Source organism: Coptis chinensis, chromosome 7 (assembly GCF_015680905.1).
Source record: "Coptis chinensis isolate HL-2020 chromosome 7, ASM1568090v1, whole genome shotgun sequence".
NCBI lineage: Eukaryota > Viridiplantae > Streptophyta > Magnoliopsida > Ranunculales > Ranunculaceae > Coptis > Coptis chinensis.
In genome coordinates, this window is record NC_141462.1 from 3,387,781 (window position 1) to 3,407,045 (window position 19,265).

General features: G+C 35.7%; 2 long non-coding RNA genes across 5 annotated transcripts; one reads left to right on the top strand and one right to left on the bottom strand.

Moving 5' to 3' along the window:
* Positions 1-14,632: 14,632 nt before the first annotated feature.
* LOC147485265 (uncharacterized) lies at positions 14,633-16,902 on the bottom strand. Its single transcript, XR_015200781.1, has 2 exons — positions 16,677-16,902; positions 14,633-15,056 (listed from the first exon to the last, which is right to left on the bottom strand). It is a non-coding gene; the product is annotated as an uncharacterized LOC147485265 (long non-coding RNA).
* Positions 16,903-16,981: 79 nt separating this feature from the next.
* LOC147485266 (uncharacterized) lies at positions 16,982-19,071 on the top strand. 4 transcript variants are annotated; one of them, XR_015200776.1, is made up of 3 exons: positions 16,982-17,212; positions 18,054-18,133; positions 18,456-19,071. It is a non-coding gene; the product is annotated as an uncharacterized LOC147485266 (long non-coding RNA). The 4 variants fall into 4 exon arrangements; XR_015200777.1 differs by lacking the exon at positions 16,982-17,212 and adding an exon at positions 17,278-17,326; XR_015200778.1 differs by lacking the exon at positions 18,054-18,133.
* Positions 19,072-19,265: the final 194 nt, after the last annotated feature.

The following is a 19,265-nucleotide window of genomic DNA, read 5'->3' on the forward strand; positions in this document are numbered from 1 at the left end:
CGGGGGATACAACACATGTCAAAACCTAAAACCCACATCACAACAAGATCAACTTAACAACAAAAATCTCCAAATTCCTCAACTATCACTTTATTAAAAACTTTCTTCCATCCCAATACAAACATAAACAAACTTTAAGAATAACAATTTCCAACATCGTATTCTCATGTCATATAAAAATGTAACCTACGTTATTATATACTTCCAAAAGATCAGACCTAATAAAAATAAACTCCCGGACTGCTCCAGATCAAATCCAAATCACACGCCGCGGTTCCATCAGCTTCCACCTATGTTCCCAAGAACATACCCACGTTGCCAAAACAAAGCAAACATGGGTCAGCAAAATTGAATTTGCTGGTATGAGTAGACTAACCACATAAAACCATTTCAAAACTTTTCTTATCCAACTAACACTTTAACTCTATCAAAACCTAATCATTCTCACTTGGAAGATGTGTAGTTCCGCTATCTCAACCGCATAGTTCTTCCCACGAAAACTTCCATTATCTTAACTCATTTTAATAACTTCGCTTTAATCTCTAAATACTTGAATTTAAAACTTACCGATATCCATCACCAGATAAGGGTAGGACCGGCGTCCCCGCACAAAATGTTATTAAGTCCTACCCTCCTGCAAAAGAAAGTTATAATTTCTATATAACATATGTAGATATTATATTAGGTATTCAAAAGTCAACCCCAAACACTCGCATAATCAAAGAATACAACTAACCCAAGGCTTAATACCTTAGTTCCTCTCTAGGGCAAATCAAACAATCCGGGTCATTCATGGCACATTCAATGAATACCGGGTTATTCATGGCACATTCAATGAATACCCATAGATAACGCTTAACGGGCCATTTATGGCACATTCAATAAATGCCCACCTAACATATGACATCAACAAATATAAAACTCAATTCCAAAACTTGAGGCGGAGAGTTCTAAAAGAGTCGCGTAAATTTATTTACGATTATTGAACTTTATTTTATATATCATTTCGTAGAACGAATGAGTATCTTGATTCCTCAGATTTTTGATTTACGCGTTATTAATTTCAGGGATGTCTTAGTGTCATAACGTTGCATAACATAAAATACCACAAAAACATATAGTAGTTAATACACATACACATGTATATATAAAGGTCTTAGCTTAAAGTCAAGCATGCAAAAAGCCCTAGACCTATCCTAATAGCCCAAATCATAATCCGAGTTAAAAAGTCAAATTGGGTCAACGGGTCAAAGTCAACCCTGGTCAACAGTCAACTCTGGTCAAAGTCAACACCTCATTGTCAAAGTCAAACTGCCGCTTTATATTCAATGTTTCAGTGGTCATAGCCATGGTTCACGGCTAAGGTCAAAATGCATGGCTCATGGGCTCATGACTAAAGGTCATGGTTCGGACCTAACCCAAGCCCAAACCTTAAAACCCGAAGTTTAAATGTTGAAAGACCCAATTAGATCTATATTAAGTCCAATGGACTCGCCCCAAACAATATTAAAACCGCCCAAAACTTATATCTTCGAACTCCGCCCAAAACATAATTGGATTCGCCCGAAAATTAACCCAAACCGCCCAATCAAAACAAATGAAACCGCCCAACAAAACAAATATTAGGAGGGCCCAACAATTTAGAACCTAATCGGGCCCAATCAAAACAAAACAAACCGCCCAACCAAACAAAATAGTCGGCCCAAAACAAAACCAACCAAGGCCCAAGGCCCCAACTAAGATGAACAAGGTCATCTTCCAAACAAATGCCACCACCAAAACCGGCCACCACCAATTCCGATCGACCACCCATTTTGACCCCACGGTTTCGATCCCCATACCAACCCATACAACTTTAATGAAAACGAAAACAACAAATATTAGTAAATCAAAACTCTTCTCAACCTAGATCTACAATTTTCGGCCACCATTAATGGTCACCCAAGCTTCAACAGCACCTCTGTCAAGCCCCCACTCAACCAAACGTAAATCCAACCTAAAAACAACATCATAAACATTTCAAACTACAAAATCGCCCCACCCCAGTATCACAGTAATGGCGTTCGGCGCCATTAAAGCCTTCTCAAGCTCCAACAGTTCCCAATCCTACCTCCCGACATCCATCAACCAATTTCAACCAACAAAATACCCCAAAACCCAACAACATAATATAATGGCCGTAGGATTCATGGGCTGGCGCCTCCATGAACAAAGCTCCAAAGAGTTTTAACCACTCGACGTCGAATAAAAACAATATAATAAACAGTATAAAAAAAACAGAAACATTAGACCAGTATACCGATATACGAAAACTATAACTCCGGTGAAATAGCAAAATAGCTACTCACCTTTAGCGCTCCCTATCTATCAACCCGCCTACCGAAAACTTCCTTTTCTCACACAAGAAAACTCCCATTTTCTTTTTCTAAAACCCTCGCTGTGTTTTTTCCCAAAACTCTACGTGAGAAAACTCACCGAAAAACAAGGACAACCCTTATCTATTAGTTACGGGACTCTTATCCTTAACTGATAGTTATCCTATATTATTTTATATATTATTCATTATTATTATTATTATGAAAATAAGAGAACTAAAACACGGGGTGTTATAATATACACACCTTAAAAGGATCTCGTCCCGAGATTCAAGGTAGAGTGTAGATTAATCAAACAACAATACGTCAACCAATAAAAATGAGACACACGTGTATACGCAAGTATACACACCTTAAAAGGAATACACATATACAATATCATATAGATAGACATACTAATATGGAAATCACATACTTTAAAAAATGTGTCTATATACATATTGAACCCAAGAAATATGTGTATACGCTAGCATACACAACTCAAAAGAAATAAACATAATTAGTTTATTCAATTACCAACACTTAATTAAATTCATTCTTTCACAGTTTAGCAAAACCCATATTCTTCAAGTTAAATCATACTAAGAAGGCAATGTAGTTCCTCTCACACCGAGGCAGTTAGTTCCACTCTTAGTATTTCCCAACTAATCCAAGGTGTTTAAAAAAAATACATATTATAATTTCCTTTTTAACGATATTCCCTGTCAAAACTATTTGTTTAAAAACTCATATGTTTCATCCACCACCTTAGTGTTTACACATATATCAACATTTCTCTCAGTGTCTCACAAACACCACATGTTCGAAAAATAAAATAAAATATAAAACGTATAGACTGATTCATATTATCAACGGCCTACACTATGTCTACCATCACATAGGATCAAACACCTACAATGTGAGGCATGCACACTGGCTCACACACCAACGATATGCAAGTATACACTGGTTCACACACCAACGATGCATACTAACTCTCTACCATCACATAGGATCAAACACCAACGATGTGTGGTATGCACACTGGATCACACACCAACGATGTACATGTATACACTGGATCAAACTCCAACGATGCATACCGAGAGATGTTATGTATATTGGATCACACACCAACGATATACATAACTTGGACAATATCAAATATTTCAAATCCAACCTTTATCAAAAGGGTTTCTTTATTCCTTGGATAATTCCAATTTACTCCAATATGAAATTTTAAAATAACTATTTCTTCTTTAGTCAATACTTACTTAAAAATAGAAAACTCCGTTAGGAAAACAACACTATAACATGCAAAAAAATTCGATTATAAATTTCATAAGAAATTAACCGTTAAAACAAGCATTTTATTTTCCTAATCATATCCCAACATTCCACTATAAAAGTACACACAAAACAACAAGCCAAACCAAATATCACAAAGAAACACTCCTACTACCCATTCACCACAATCCGAGGATCACCTAGACCTTCACTATCTAGGCTAACCTAAGCTCTGATACCAAAAATGTCACATCCCGATTTTCTAAACAATTAAAAAAAAATGAATATTTGAAATATAAATATCTCAAACATCACTTGGTTCAATTGTCTAAAAACCCAGGCTATGACGGGGGGATACAACACATGTCAAAACCTAAAACCCACATCACAACAAGATCAACTTAACAACAAAAATCTCCAAATTCCTCAACTATCACTTTATTAAAAACTTTCTTCCATCCCAATACAAACATAAACAAACTTTAAGAATAACAATTTCCAACATCGTATTCTCATGTCATATAAAAATGTAACCTACGTTATTACATACTTCCAAAAGATCGGACCTAATAAAAATAAACTCCCGGACTGCTCCAGATCAAATCCAAATCACACGCCGCGGTTCCACTGCCTTCCACCTATGTTCCCAAGAACATACCCACGTTGCCAAAACAAAGCAAACATGGGTCAGCAAAATTGAATTTGCTGGTATGAGTAGACTAACCACGTAAAACCATTTCAAAACTTTTCTTATCCAACTAACACTTTAACTCTATCAAAACCTAATCATTCTCAGCTTGGAAGACAGGTAGTTCCGTCATCTCAACCGGCATAGTTCTTCCCATGCAAAACTTCCATTATCTTAACTCATTTTAATAACTCGTTTTAATCTCTAAATACTTGAATTTAAAACTTACCGATATCCACTGCTGTATAAGGGTAGGACCGCGTCCCTGCACAAAATGTTATTAAGTCCTACCCTCCTGCAAAAGAAAGTTATAATTTCTATATAACATATGTAGATATTATATTAGGTATTCAAAAGTCAACCCCAAACACTCGCATAATCAAAGAATACAACTAACCCATGGGCTTAATACCTTAGTTCCTCTCTAGGGCGAATCCAAAACAATCCGGGTCATTCATGGCACATTCAATGAATACCCCGTCATTCATGACACATTCAATGAATACCCATAGATAACGCTAACGGGCCATTTATGGCACATTCAATAAATGTCCACCTAACATATGACATCAACAGTCATAAAACTCAATTCCAAAACTTGAGGCGTGGAGAGTTCTAAAAGAGTGCGGTAAATTTATTTACGCATTATTGAACTTTATTTTATATATCATTTCAGAGAACAAATGAGTATCTTGATTCCTGTATTTTCGATTTACGCGTTATTAATTTCAGGGATGTCTTAGTGTCATAACGTTGCATATCATAAAATACCACAAAAACACATAGTAGTTAATACACATACACACGTATATATAAAGGTCTTAGCTTAAAACCAAGCATGCAAAAAGCCCTAGACCTATCCTAATAGCCCAAATCATAATCCGAGTTAAAAAGTCAAATTGGGTCAAAGGGTCAAAGTCAACCCTGGTCAACAGTCAACGGGTCAAAGTCAACACCTCATTGTCAAAGTCAAACTGTCGTTTCTATATTCAACAGGTTCAAGGTCATAGCCATGGTTCATGGCTAAGGTCAAAATGCATGGCTCATGGGCTCGTGACTAAGGTCATGGTTCGGACCCAACTGGCCAAGCCCAAACCTTAAAACCCGAAAGTTTAAATGTTGAAAGACCCAATTAGATCTATATTAAGTCCAATGGACTGGCCCCAAGCAATATTAGAAACTGACCCAAAAACTTATACTGAACTGGCCCAAAACATAATTGGATTGCCCAAAATTAAAACCTGAAACCGGCCCAATCAAAACAAATGAAACTGGCCCAACAAAACAAATATTAGAAGTGGCCCAACAATTTAGAACCTAATCGGGCCCAATCAAAACAAAACAAACCGGCCCAACCAAACAAAATAGCCGGCCCAAAACAAAACCAACCAAGGCCCAAGGCCCAACTAAGATGAACAGTGTCATCTTCTCCAACAGCCACCACCAAAACTGGCCACCACCAATTCCGATCGACCACCCATTTTGACCCCACGGTTTCGATCCCCATACCAACCCATACAACTTTAATGAAAACGAAAACAACAAATATTAGTAAATCAAAACTCTTCTCAACCTAGATCTACAATTTTCGGCCACCATTAATGGTCACCCAAGCTTCAACAGCACCTCTGCCAAGCCCCCACTCAACCAAACGTAAATCCAACCCAAAAACAACATCATAAACATTTCAAACTACAAAATCGCCCCACCCCAAGATTCACAAGAATGGCGCTCGGCCAAATTAAAGCCTTCTCAAGCTCCAAATAGCCCCAATCCTACCTCCCCCACATCCATCAACCAATTTCAACCAACAAAATACCCCAAAACCCAACAACATAATATAATGGCCGTAGGATTCATATGGGCGCCTCCATGAACAAAGCTCCAAAGAGTTTTAACCACTTTCGGCGTCGAATAAAAACAATATAATAAAATAAAGATAAAAAAAAAAAAATAAACATTAGACCAAGAGGACCGATATAATTTAAAACTATAACTCCGTGAAATATCAAAATAGCTACTCACCTTTAGCGCCCCGACTATCAACCAGCCTACCGAGAAAAACTTCCTTTTCTCAATGTCGCAAAAACTCCCATTTTCTTTTTCTAAAACCTCACTGTGTTTTTTCCTTAAAACTCTACGGAGAAAAAACTCACCAAAAACAAGGACAACCCTTATCTATTAGTTACTGGGACTCTTATCCTTAACTCGATAGTTATCCTATATTATTTTATATATTATTCATTATTATTATTATTATGAAAATAAGAGAACTAAAACACGGGGTGTTATAACATATGTATGCGGAATGCTCGAAGAACATATCTCAACGCTTTATCATATCTCAAACATTGAGTGTCTCAGATTCCGTGCTTTTTGCTAGCATGATGTCCCCTGAATAAAAACGATCACGGTATTTAATAGTTCTTCTTTTGTTGTATGGGATGTCTTATTAGCGTTATATTTTATTTATTTAATTATTTTTACCGCCTTTTGCATTCTTTTTGCTACCGATATTGAGTTGGTAAATTTTACAGATATCAAAGACCATGGTGTTGTTTTTTAAAAAATGGAATTTGATTCTACAGACAAATTTTGTTTAATATACATGTTAACATTGCACACAGAAGAAAAGTTTTTCATCCAGACCACTTTTCTATCAGCAACATCACTTAAACGCCAAGCACCCTCAATTGAAGACTATACAAGAATGAGCTATTGATCAATGTTGAGTCTAAATTCAAAAGAATTACTTTTACATGCAACCATGCTAAGGAATGCACCAAGATAGAACGTGCTTGATTTGAAGACTAGACATGTCACCAAACATTTAAGTGTACAATGCAAATGGACAACATATATGAAGTGTTCAGGCTCAAGATGAAGATAGCCCACATGCAGTTCCTCATTGTGACTCATGCTGATTTTTTATGCTTCAATTTACAATATGTTTCAGCGTTCACTTTTTTGCAAATTCAATGTTCCTGCAACTGAAGTAAGAACTAAGAATTAGACATTCTCGCTATCTGTTTTGCTTATGTAATAACATTTGTTTGGCTTACATTTCGTTCCTTAGAGTTTTTAAGAACGTATTCTTCTTGCAATTGTTTCTAGACCTAACCTGCTACGTTTTTGCTTTTATTAAAAAAAAAAAATCTATAAATTTTAATTCCTGTATTCAGTTGGTTTTGTTCGGATATAATGTTCTTTTTTCTCCTTAATTTGTGTGCGGTTTTAAAATTTCTATAATCATGTTAAAGTATATTGAAATATTTATTTTTGTTGTTGTATTTTGTTAGCTTCGCAAGCGCAACGCGCGTGCCAATTTGCTAGTACTAGTAATGGACACATGTATTGCATATGTTACCAAGATAGGGAAATTTTTATTTGGAGGGATGTCAATAACGTGTGCTAGAAGCCTAAAAGACACAAAATGTCAGTGAAAATTTTGCAGACAAATTCTAAGTGGGTGCATCATAACCTGAGAAAAAAAATGTTGTATTATTATTCTGTCAAAATATTTATGGTATTTTTCTTACTTTTTTCTAAAATTATTCAACTGGAGGAAATATAAAATATTTTGCAATTGTGTCTTCAAATTGCACTACTATAACAAACAGAAAATGCATCCAAAGTTTTCCAATAGACTTCATTGTACCTAAACCTGGAATGAACTTCAATGTTATAAATATAGATTACATATGGAGATGACAATGTAGAATTCAATTTGAAAAAACATAACAATGCTTTTAGCCAAAACAAAACATCAAATCTCATGTTTATCACAAAGTGAGATATACATGCCAACATCATCTGCACATCTGGGTTAGCAGAGATGTATATACTCGAGCAATTTCTTCTATAGCCAACAAAACAACGATTTTTGGTAGTCCGAGAAGCTAACGGAGGATTGATCATTAAATTTGTTGATATGCATCATGGAGCTTTGTACGTGGGGGGACTCGATATCGTGTCCAATGTGAAAAAAGTTTCTCTGAAGGATGTCAATAGTAGGTCTGCCTTAGTGACTATCCCGGTGAAAAACCCACTCCGTTTCCAAATCAAGTTTTAACCTCAAAATGAACCATTTTTTTTCACATTAGGTGACGTGCCTGAGAATCACAAAGAACATAGTTCATCTGTAAACAAAATGGTCCTACGAATATAGAGAAGTAGATACTTAAGGAACATAAACAAATAGATAGGTTCATAACTCCTCCGCCTTAGTGTATAAAATCTTGGTCTTCATTTTAATATGACATATCGACAAAACTAAAGTATTAGAGAAAAGGTATAAAACTGGAAGTAAAAGTACTATCATTACCTATCACAATAGCTGGTTTGACATCAAATACAATGAAACACTTCGACTCATTCATACAACATTGTGATCACCACTACTCTCCATTTCTCGCAATGGGTAGATTATCACATGCACACTACCAAGCTACCATATGCACATGTAATATTTAATAACCATGTAAATATTAAATAACCACGTCAATATCTACATGCTGGTCATGGTCAGCCGTCAGCCATATGTTGATGAAGCACATACTGACATGGATATGATTCCATAAATCTTTGCTTGATAGCATCTTCAGGAAGAAAGATCCATTCAATATACCCAGGAGAACAATTTGTCCTTGTAAGCTACTAAATAAGCTTCCCTAGCCATGTGGCGTATTTTTCAGCTTCCCATCACTATTAAATTGAACTTTTATTTTCTGACGAGGGGACTCTAATTAATCGTAACATCCATTGTAAAAGAATAGCAGTTTAATTAAATAAAACGAAATAGACTACTAATACTTTCAAATAGTAATGATCTCACCTTCAGTCTTCAGACTCGTAAGATTGCTCCTCTAAGGTTGGGGTTTGATCTGTAGCATACTAAATCATAAGGTAAACTGAGAAAAGACTAATCAATATGTGAAATACCCCCGATTGCTTATCTGTCCAATGATTGCTAAATGGTCAATCCAAATTAAGTACTTTTATCAAGATGTTCTAATCATAATCTTCACAAATACCTAATCAGAAGTAGAGTTGGTAGTGATAATGTTTTGAGACAAACACTGAAAACTAAAAATGTATTTTTCATTTCTTACTTTCAATTGTTACATAATACTCTTTATATACTAACTCTTACAAAGTTGTTACAAGTTGTTATCAATACACAATTGTCAAGATTCTAACTGAATCTTGTTTGTTACACTTGCTGACGTGTCCTCTTTACCCTCCCTCAAGCTGAAGGGAGTTTGTCTCACTAAAAGCTTGGATAGAAGAAACTTGAAGTGTGGAGCAGACAAGCCTTTTGTGAAGACATCAGCAAGCTGGTCTCGTGTACATAGATATTGAACATCTAAAAGTTTTTGAATTACCAATTCTCTGATGTAGTGGTAATCAATTTCCACATGTTTCGTTCGACCATGAAACACAGGATTTCTAACTAACGCTATCGCACTTATGTTATCACAATATACCAAAGGAGGTGAAGGCAACATGATTCTGAGATCCTTGAGAAGATGACAAATCCAATAAATATCAGCTGCTGTATGGGCTAAGGCTCTATATTCAGCTTCAGTAGATGATCTAGCAACTGTATGTTGCTTCTTTGTTGACCAGGATAAAAGATTGTTACCTAAGAATATATGCAAAACCCTGTGATTGACCTTCTATCCATAGAACAGCCAGCCCAATCCGCATCAGAGAATGCCTGAAGTTTAAGATTAGACTTAATTGGTAAACCAAACACTGTGATCAATAGTACCTTTGAGATACCTCAGAATTTGTTTGACAGCTTGCATATGTGGTGGCTTAGGATTGTGCATGAATTGACAGACCATATTCACAGCAAATAATATATCTAGACGCGTCCAAGTGAGATATTGAAGTGCACCCACAATTGATCTATATTCAGTGGGATTAGGCATTGATTCACCTGAATGAGCATCAAGTCTGCAACTAGTAGAAATAGGCGTACTACATGGTTTTTCATTTGACATCTTTGACTTTTGTAAAAGATCAAATATATATTTGCTCTGTGAAAGAAACAAACCTCTGTGATCTCTATGAACTTCCAGGCCAAGAAAGAAGTGTAGTGAGCCCAGATCTTTCATTTCAAATACTGAGTGTAATTGCTTGATGATGGACTGATACACTGAAGCATATATAACTGCCAGTTATTAGAATGCCATCGACATAAACCAAGACATAAGTGATGGAGTTGGGATCCTTCTTAACAAATAAAGAATGATCTGCTTCAGAGCTTTCAAATCCAATAGAAAGTAATACTTGATAGATATAACCTCTCATACCATGCACGAGGAGCCTGTTTCAAGCCATATAAAGATCTCTTTAATCTACATACATGATTCGGTTTATCAGGATTCACAAAACCTTGAGGTTGTGTCATAAAGACCTGCTCCTTTAGATAACCATGCTAAAATGCATTTGACACATCGAGTTGTCAAATGTCCCAGCTGAAATGCACTGCAAGAGAGAGAATCAATCTAATAGTAGTAGGATTAGCTACTGGACTAAAGGTTTCATTATAGTCCAATCCACTCTTTTGATGATACCCTTTAGCCACTAACCTTGCCTTGAACTTGTCAATACTTCCATCTGATTTCTGTTTGAGTCTGAAAACCCATTTGTGATCAACTAAATTCATCAGGTGAGAGAAAGGTACTAGATCCCATGTATCATTTTTTATCAGTGCATTAAACTCTTGTACCATAGCTTTCCTCCAGTTTTCATCCTTAATAGCTCGAGAGTAACATGTTGGAGTAGAGGGAAGAGATGACAATGTTGTGTGTAATGCATATGGTATAGGATGATTGGTGGACAAAAGTGCTTTTGGTTTTGTAATACCACTTTTTAGTCTTGTTTGCATGGAGTGAGTATTAGAAACAGACGAGGGAATGAATGACGGTAAAATACTATTCGAGGATGAGGAAGTACTAGAATCAGAGTTAGAACTGGGAGACTGAAGGATTGTGTCAGAATGAATAGATTGCAAAGAAATGTCAGAAGACTCAATTGGAGAAGTAGGTTTATGAATAAAAAAGGTACCTACAAATTGATTATACGGAGAAAAAGAAATTGTTAAAGAAGTAGATGATTTAGACTGATGAAAAGGATATTCTTGTTCATTAAAAACTACATGCCGAGATAAGTAAATTCTGCTAGTATCAAAATCAAGACATCTGTATCCTTTGTGGTTCAAACTATAACCAATGAATATGCAAGGTTTAGTTCTAAACTCAAGTTTGTTGGTTGTGTAAGGCTTTAACCAAGGGTAACATCTTCACCCATATGTTTTAAGAAAAGAATAGTCTGGTACTTTGCGGAAAAGCTTCTCCCAAGGTGAGATATTATTTAGAGATGGAGAAGGAAGTCTGTTTATGAGATAGACTGAAGTAGAAAATACTTCAACCCAGTAGCTTTTGGGTAGGTGGGACTGAGAAAATAAAATTCTACCCTTCTCAACAATATGACGATGTTTTCTTTCTACAATACCACCGTGTTCTGGTGTATGTGGACATATAAATAGATGCATTATGCCACTAGAGGTTAGAAAAGATTTGAAGGTAGTACTTATAAATTCACCACCACCATCAGTATGTATACACTTTATTTTCGAATTGAGATTATTTTCATAAAGAAGTTTAAATTTGACAAAAACAGCTGAAAAATATGATTTTTGATGAATAGGAAAGAACCAACAGTATTGACTAAAATCATCAATGATACTCACATAATATCGAAAACCACTGATAGATTGAATTAGAGAAGGTCCCCACAAATCAATATGTAACAGTTGTAAAGGAACAGTTGATTTACACACTGAACTAGAAAATGGCAGTTTATGCATTTTACCTAAAGTACAATGAGAACAAAAAGAAGTAGCAACAGGGCCTGCAATGTTTATAGAATTAGCTTGATGAAGCTTTTGAAGTACAGTAGAAGTTGGATGACCCAATCTGTTGTGCCAGGTAGAAGCAGAAGCTTTTATTGCAACCAAAGCAATAGAAGGTGAGGAGATCATGTGTGATGATGTGTTGGAAAGTGGAAGTGGATAAAGACCATTGTCAGTTGGGCCTTGGAAAAGCATCTTCCCCGATGCAATATCCTTAACATGAAAAGAATTTGGTGTGAAAATCAAAACACAGTGATTATCATTTAAAAACTTATGAACTGACAATAGATTGTGAGTGATATGAGGAACATGGAGAATATTATTTAACTGAAATTCATGAGATGATGAGGAAGATTTAAAGGTAGTAGAACCACTATGGAGGATAGGCAAACCTTGTCCATTTCCCACAAACACTTTATCTTGACCTTTGTACTCTGAATGTACTGAAAGATTGGATAAGTCTGAAGTAAGATGATTTGTAGCACCTGTGTCAGCATACCAATAAGACTCTTTTGGAGCATAGTCAGAACTGGATGCTTCACGCATGCTAGCTAACATGGCTAATTTTGCAGGAGGAATGCGACCAACATAAGAGTGATTAAGTCGGTTATAACAATCAATTTCCAGATGCCCAACTTTGTTACAAATTTGGCATTGTGGTCTTCCAGATGTATTGCTTCCATAGCTCGAGTTTTTTGAACCAATATAGTTGCTTGTAGAACCACTGTAGTTTCCAGAACCATTATAATTTCCAGAACTATTGAAGTTCCCAGAACTGCTACCATTTGAGTTATTGTAGTTTCCAGAACCATTATAACCATTATAATTGTTGTTGCCTATATAGTTGCCTCTTCCTCTGCCTCCATTTCTTCCATTTCCTCTATAATTCCCTTTGTAATTTTCTCTATAATTTCCTCTGTAATTTTCTCTGTAATTTTCTCTGTTGTTACCTCTGTAATTCGGAAAATTATAGGAACCAGAATTAATTGGTGTTATTATTTTAGCCAGAACTGTCATTGAACTCCCTAGTGACAGCAAATGCTTGATGAATTTGTTCTGAGTGAAGTATATTCTTGTTTTTGTATTCTATCCTGAGTTCCTCACTGAGTAATAAACCATGAAGTTCTTCCACATGAACAGGTTCAGATCTCACTTCAATAACAGTGACAAATGCTTCATACTCGGTGGACAATCCACGAAGTGTTTGATATACCAAGTCCCTTTCATCGATTTTTGCACCTGAAGCAGCAAGACTATCTGAGAGTGATTTGATCTTTTGTAAATACTCATTCATGGATAAACTTCCTTTCTTCAAATTACTGAGTTTTTCCTTCAACTGATTTACATGTGCTATTGAAGCAGTAGAAAACCGTTTTTCCAAAGCTACCCACAATTCTCTGGATGTTGAGAGACCCACAACATAGGGTAATACTTCCATAGATAACGTAGAATTCATCCAGATTAACACAGTTTGATCTCGTTTTGTCCAAGTGACAAAAGCAGGATTAATTTGGCTTGTATTATTTCCCAAATTATCAACTAGAAACTTTGAAGGTGAGAGATCAGTACCTTCAACTAAGCCTTGTAGATCAAAATTCATTAGAATTGGAAGAAAGACTGCTTCCACATCAAATAATTTTCCCTGGTTAGCTTCAAAGGAACCATGCTTGCAATGTTCTGAAAAGAGAAATTTGTGTTTGAAGGAGGAACAACCATCGGCATACTCATAGATTGATTCTGGAAAACTGGATGTTGACCTTGAGAATAAAAACCATTATTCCAGGGAAAAGTCTTTAGCAACACACAAAATGAACCGAAAATTGTGAACACAATGACGTCGCACTCATTAGGCAGGGGGTGCATGTGTATTTCTCAAAGAAGTACTGCAAATCAAGGTCTCTCTTCCATTCAAAGTGTGTGTGTTCTTTAAGCACTCTTATTCCATTCAGAGATTTTGGATTCCATATATTTGGATATAATGAATTGAAATTTGGATTTTGATTGATATTCATAGGAATTTGAGTTGAATTCATTGGAATTTGAGATGAATTCATTGGATTTGAAAATAAATTTCCTTAAACTTGAGATGAATTTAGTGTTTAAAATTTGAGCATCGAACCTTGATTTGAAGTTTGAACTTGAGATGAATTTAGGGTTTCTGGAATTTGAGCATCAGACCTTTGAACTTGATTTGACGAAGGAACTTGAACTTGATTTGTTCGTGCCATTTGATTTAAAGAAGAAATGAATAAAAGAAGCTTTGATTGCTTTCTTTAATGGTGAATCTTTAAACCGTCTGGTAAAAGCTCCGATACCATGATAATGTTTTGAGACAAACACTGAAAACTAAAATTGTATTTTTCATTTTGAGACAAACACTGAAAACTAAAAATGTATTTTTCATTTCTTACTTTTAATTGTTACATAATACTCTTTATATACTAACTCTTACAAAGTTGTTACAGATTGTTATCAATACACAGTTGTCAAGATTCTAACTGAATCTTGTTTGTTACATTTGCTGACGTGTCCTCTTTAGGTAGAGCATAGCATTTAGGACTCCGAATTGATTCCTCGCATATATAGCTAGCAATGCGTTAACTTGAAACTGCATTTCTATGCGCGCCTTTTTCTCTTCGTACATTTTAAGTTTCAAATCCTCAACTTGGCTTTGAAGTTCCATTCGTGACCCATGCTCTTTTTCGACCTTTCTCTTGTAAGCTGGTTTTGCAACCATGTGTGTGGTCTTGGAGACACCACAAACCAAGCCTTGTATCGTACCCCTTTTATCAACGCCAAAGACCTGTGTGACAGTCATTTCCCAACTATCACAAATAAATATTCTTTGGAGATTAATTAAATTAATAGCCAACATCAAACACCTATGTGACATGGTCATTTCCCAAGTCATTATGAATGCTACTCGGGTAACGGGCAATAATTTCATGGAGTTCGTCTGTTAAAAATATGAATAGAACGAAGCAAAATTTTTGTTCTTTGTTAGAAGGACAATAAGTTCAAAAGTTTCACTTCACTAGCTTTTCACCATTTTCTCTTAAACCTCCTTGGGTACCAACAATCCATTCCTCGGAGTATGAGTAGTCCACATAAGTAGTCAGTGTCGGCTCATCCATAAGGCGACTTAGGCGACCGCCTAAGGCCTCAGATTTAGAAGGCATCCAAATTTTCTTATTTCTCCTTACATAAATTTGATATTACCATATTTTATAAAGAAAAAAATAAACAAAAAAGGATACTAAGAGTCTATTTGTTTTCTCCCCACGCACTAAATCTCCGGAGTGAATTGGTTTGAATAAAGTTTAATCCAATAGACCATTACACAATTTGTATCTCGTAGCTATAGGATGAATCTAATGGTTGCTGGAGCGTAGTTATCTTAATTTTTGTGGAAGTGTCCTAATTTAGTTAGATATCTTAATTAGAATTAGAAGAAAAAATTAAAGAAAATATAAAATCCCACAATATATGTTAGAATCTCCACATTCTATGTACATTTTTCACTCTTTCTCAATGTAACTAAATAAAACATATTAAATGCATATTAACTAACGTCTCTCCTTCTCAACATCTCTCTCACACACACTATTTTCAATTTTTCAATAATATTTTGAAGGAAAAAAATGCGTCGCTTGGATTGGTTGCCTAAGGCCACAAGGCCACATCTAGGCTTGAGTCAGCCCTATAAGTAGTACATGTATAGATATGATATCCCCTCATACAATTTCATTAAAACAACTAAAACTCAATTAATCACTACAAAGCCATTAAAACAATAACTTGTGAAAAATCTTTATACTTATAGCACGTAAGCGTAACGACAAAGTAAAGGACATCCTAGCATATACTTGGTCTAACCACATAATCTATTCCATGGAAATGCACAAGTAAATATTGCTTCATCTACATATATACTTAGTATTAGTATCAGTGATTTAAGCATAGCCCACAAACATACTTTTACGCATAAACAAAATGATTGTGAGCATACAATAAAATGATTATAACGTACATGGTACACCTAAAAACTGTAAATTTCAAAAATTTTAATGAATTGAAGATTAAAATTTGGGTTAACTATAGAGATTACCCCTACTAGATGAGCCAATTAGAATTTCCCCCCACTAGATGGAGAATTATAGGGTCCATTGAGTACACACAAAAAAAACACGGTCAACCCAAGTTGACATTTTTTTTTTGTGTGTATTCAGGGGAGAGACCCTAATTTCCCCATCTAGTTGGGGGAAATCCTAATTGGCTCATCTAGTAGGGGGGGTAATACTAAAACATCCACCTATTTTTAAGAAAAACTTAATTTAAACTAGCAATGGCATCCACCCACTTCTGAAATGAAATATGTGTCACGGAAATAACCATTAAAGAAAAAAGAAAAAGAAAAACGTACCTGATAATTGGATGAGTACAAAACCAAATCGACCAGAGCCAGAATTGAAGAGAAGAACTGCTAGCAAAGAACTATTAGAAGAATTTCAAAAGGGAAAAACTAATAGCAAATTTGAGCTATTAAAAACCCAATAATAAACTGAACTGAAAAAGGCGTCTGTAAAGGCGTGATTTAGCTTTCCTTTACATACACAGTTGAATGGGAACTGAAATGGATTATTGAAGGGACCGAGGTTCGCCATGAGTTTAGACTAGTACGAGTCTTGCTCTTCGTTTTTGAGGAAAAAAAGAATCACACGCTTGTTGCATAATTCATAAGAGGGGTATTTATAGATGTTGAGAGTGAATCCTCACCCACCACGTGTAAAGTGCATCACAAACGTGGGGTGTAGATTAGGGAGGCGTGCTAGAACTGTCTTTATAGGTCTGCTGTGATGATGGGGATTAGCAGTCTGGGCAAGTAGCTTGAGGCAGTGGTCAGTAGCTGGTGGCAGTGATTTGTGCACATGCATCTTTGTTCATGATTGCTTCTAGAAGGTAAACTCTTCAAACCTTTTCTTTTTCTGTAGGACGGCCATTCCTTCATGCATCTTTGTTCATGATTGTTCAATGAAGGATAATCGCTATCGAGATCAGAAATTGAGACTTGTGGTAACTATCCAGTTAATATATTAGTTGCTATCAGTATCAAGAATATGTTGTCAGTTATCTGAGTACGAAAACGGTCAATAGTTTTTATAAGTTATAACTGTTGACATGTTTGCGAATATTTGGCTTTGAGCATTTTAGTTGCCCCAATTAATCATACATTCTATTAGTATTTGTTGCCATTGTTCCTCTGTAAGCATGTGATGTAGTAGGTTGATGTGCAGTTTTAGTGTTTTCACGCGTCTCCTGGGAATGTTAATTTTGTATTTCCTTTTGTTCCTGGTGCTAGTTTAGTGATTTGTGTTTTCTATTAGGCTATAGATTTCATAAGTTGTTTCATATACCTTAATATCTGCAAAATATGCATTAACCATCTGAGGCAAAGGAATGATGCCACATGTGTAACAGACCGTGTCACTTGCTGTGCTGAATTAGATCAGATATAATGCATTGCTGTCATACTACATTGCATGAAGTACAAAAGTAGTAAGCCTGGTTGAATATGTGTAAATCTAGTCTGTATACTCGTAGTTATTCAGTATTTAAAGGACCATGATCGATCTTTTGCTTGAATGTAACTAGTGTACTGACTTCAATATTTAAGCAAAAACACTTTTCTCGTGCACAAAAACACTTTTCTTGTGCATCAATAGTAAAAGTTTATATGTCTGCAATTGCTGGTTTCTTATATGTAACTCGGCGTACTGCACATTTGAAATAAATTTTGTAGAGGTGTGGGCTTCAGAAGCTGATATATGTAGTGGAAAGTGATCCAAATGCTTGTGATGCAGCTGAAACCATCAAAACTGCGTGAGTATACATGGAAGTCCATCTTAGTTAATCAATGCCCCTTTTTTCTTCTTGTTCAAATGTTGAAATAATTCCGTCTTAGGCTATGATTACTCGAGTCCCTTCAAATCCGCTCTCACCACTTCAAAGCTTAAACCATGTCTTTGGTGCTTTAGAACCTTCAGCGTCTACGTTCTTAATAACTAGGGTTGTTTGCATTCTATATTGGAGAATTATGTATTTGAGTTTTTCTCTAAATCTGTCACATTCATAAGTCTAGTCACATACTTGATTTTTTGTGTTCAACACTTTTTCACGACAGTAAAGTTCTTACTCTTTGCAGTTGTTATACTACGGAAATTTTAGAAGGATTTGATGTGCAGAGAACAAGTGGGCTAGGTGATACAATAAGGAAATATGGTCATCTCACTTTAGCTTGCCCATCATTATTGGGCATTGGTCTACAAACAGCAGGACCTGTCCTTTTGACGAATTTATAAAAGTGTCAAGATATTGAAAAAATGACGGTCAGTGACGTATTTGCTTGTCAACTTATGCAGGTAGCATCCTCTTTACGAACAGCAAATTTGTTTCACAACTTGTGTTATGTCTTTTTCCTTTCAAGAGTATTGGTTGTTTTATTTATACTTTACAACTTTCAAGAGTATTGGAGTTTTTACTGGAGATTCTGCATGAGATTGGAAGATACAACAGGGAGAATGGGAAAATCGATCAAGCAGAAATTTGATGGAAACTTTAAGGCAAACAAATTGCAACAGCATCCTCTGAACTAGCGCATCTTGGTCTTGCACACTTCACACTTCAAATTGAACAAAGTCAAACCACCCAACAGCCCAACTTATTTCTTCCAAATTAATTGGACCAAACATCAACCTTAAAGTAACAAGTGTAATTAATATTAGAATGATAGCAACATTAATATTGTCTATTTTTTATTTTATTTTTTGGTTAAGGCATTTTGTCACGGAGGGGTGCGTCCTGGAGGCCACCACAAGACTCGAACCCAAGACCTCATGGTGGGTCAGTGGGTGAGTACACACCAACTCCCTCTTGGACCAGTTGGGCTCTCATGTTGGGTGTCTATTGTCTATTTATTCGTTTTGCATATCAAACTATCAAACTACATAAAAAC